Genomic DNA, 2,915 nt, shown 5'->3' on the forward strand with positions numbered 1-2,915 from the left:
AAGGAGGAATCTGGCCCAGAAGTGATGGACTATTTCATGAGGCTACTATCGCACGTACATTAGGTCGCATATATCTGGAGGACCGGAATTTCTTGGGGAATATTGCTTATGGTGGGTGGAAGGGGTTAAATCCGAACCCTGGCCCACTGTGAAGTCCGGAGTTTGAAGAATTTCCGAGGCTACCAGCCCGGGCTCTGGAGTGTCCGGTGAGTTCTCAGGCTCAACACCCGATTCTATGTTCGGAGGACAGGAAGTGTCCTCCCGAAGATGGGTGTCCGGATCTCCGACCTCAGAAATCCGAACATAGTTTGTTCTCAACGTAGGAGGAGAGTTATTGTCAGCTTGTTCCTCCACAACCGCCACCTGATGGGTGATCGGTGGAGATTTGATTTCTCTCTGATCAGGTTTAAGCCCAATCCTATCATAGTCAGTTGCGACCCCCAGGGCGGTGATGCAATCTAGCAGTTCGTTCAAGGATGATACATCTGCCGGATCCATCTTATCGGAGTATTCGGGGCCGACGCGGAGATGATTTTCGGTGACAAGCTGGGCTACCTTTGGCTTAACGGCCGAACGAGTGCCCATGGTGAAGTTGCCAAGCCGGAAGGTTTGCCCTGAAGCTAGGGCTCCTCCGGAAGTGATACTGTCCTTGATGACAAGGAGAGCCATCAACCCTTCTGTCGACGACACAGAGGAACTCTCAATGAAAGCACCAATGTCGGTGTCAAAACCGGCAGATCTCGGGTAGGGGGTCCCGAACTGTGCGTCTGAGAATCAAAGGTAATAGGAGGCAGGGACATGATGTTTACCCAGGTTCGGGCCCTCTTAATGGAGGTTGATATGTCTCCAACGTATCTATAATTTTTTATTGTTCCATGCTATTATATTACCTATTTTTGATGTTTATGGCCTTTACTTTACACTTTTATATCATTTTTTGGGACTAACCTACTAACCGGAGGCCCAGCCCATATTGCTGTCTTTTTGCCTATTTCAGTGTTTCGAAGAAAAGGAATATCAAACGGAGTCCAAACGGAATGAAACCTTCGGGAGCGATCTTGTTGGAACAAACGTGATCCAGAGGACTTGGAGTGGAAGTCAAGAAACAATCGAGGAGGCCACGAGGGTGGAGGGCACCCCCCTATCTCATGGGCCCCTCGGGAGTCCACCGACCTACTTCTTCCTCCTATATATACCCACGTACCCCGAGAACATCAGAGGCAACCACGAATAACTATTTCCACCACCGTAACCTTCTGTATCCGCGAGATCCCATCTTGGAGCCTTTGTCGGCGCTCCGCCGGAGGGGGAATCAACCACGGAGGGCTTCTACATCAACACCATAGCCTCTCCGATGATTTGTGAGTAGTTTACCACAGACCTTTGGGTCCGTAGTTATTAGCGAGATGGCTTCTTCTCTCTCTTTGAATCTCAGTACCATGTTGTCCTCGATCTTCTTGGAGATCTATTCGATGTAACTCTTTTTGCGGTGTGTTTGTCGAGATCTGATGAATTGTGGGTTTATGATCAAGTTTATCTATGAGAATATTTGAATCTCCTCTGAATTCTTTTATGTGTGATTAAGTTATCTTTGCAAGTCTCTTCGAATTATCAGTTTGGTTTGGTCTACTAGATTGATCTTTCTTGCAATGTGAGAAGTGCTTAGCTTTGGGTTCAATCTTGCGGTGTCCTTTCCCAGTGACAACAGGGGCAGCAAGGCATGTATTGTATTGTTGCCATCGAGGACAAAAAGATGGGGTTTATATCATATTGCATGAGTTTATCCCTCTACATCATGACATCTTTCTTAATGTGTTACTCTGTTCTTTATGAACTTAATACTCTAGATGCATGCTGGATAGCGGTCGATGTGTGGAGTAATAGTAGATGCAGGCAGGAGTCGGTCTACTTGTCACGGACGTGATGCCTATATACATGATCATTCCTAGATAATCTCATAATTATTCGCTTTTCTATCAATTACTCAACAGTAATTTGTTCACCCATCGTAATACTTATGCTATCTTGAGAGAAGCCACTAGTGATACCTATGCCCCCCGGGTCTATCTTTTATCATATAATATTTCAATCTACTTTTATTTGCATCTTTACCTTTCTAATCTATATTATAAAATACCAAAAATATATTTATCTTATCATACTATCTCTATCTGATCTCACTTTCGCAAGTGGCCGTGAAGGGATTGACAGCCCCTTTATTGTGTTGGTTGCGGGTTCTTGTTTGTTTGTATAGGTGCATGGGACTTTTGAGGAGCCTCCCACTGGATTGATACCTTGGTTCTCAAAAACTGAGGGAAATACTTACGCTACTATTGCTGCATCACCCTTTCCTCTTCAAGGAAAACCAACGCAAGCTCAAGACGTAGCAGAGGTAATACCCTACTTCCTGATTGATTGACTTTGATGAGTTTAGGGGTTACAAGAGTTGATCTACCTCGAGATCATAATGGCTAAACCCTAGATGTCTAGCCTATATGATTTATGATTACCTCTATGGACTAAAGCCTCCGGATTATATAAGCACCGGAGGGGACTAGGGTTGTACAAAGTCGGTTTACAAAGGAAGGAAGCTACACATCCGGACGCCAAGCTTGCTATCCACGCAAAGGAGAGTCCCATCTAGACACGGGAGAAGGCTTTCTGTCTCGTATCTTCACGGCCCATCAGTCCGACCCATGTCACATAGGTCGGCTCCCCGAGGACCCCATAATCCAGGACTCCCTCACCGGGGCCCCTCGTGGTCCTCCGAAAGGCCCCCCCACAGGTCAAAGTGTGGCATCACACCGACAAATGCCTCCTTGTTCTGATAATGATACAGGGGGAGCCCCGCCTCGGGAGGCTTGTCCGCTTCTTCCTCCCCGGTCAAGATGCGAAGCACCCCACTCAACACCTCA

The sequence above is a fragment of the Triticum aestivum genome, chromosome 2B (assembly GCF_018294505.1).
Source record: "Triticum aestivum cultivar Chinese Spring chromosome 2B, IWGSC CS RefSeq v2.1, whole genome shotgun sequence".
In the NCBI taxonomy this organism is placed as follows: domain Eukaryota; kingdom Viridiplantae; phylum Streptophyta; class Magnoliopsida; order Poales; family Poaceae; genus Triticum; species Triticum aestivum.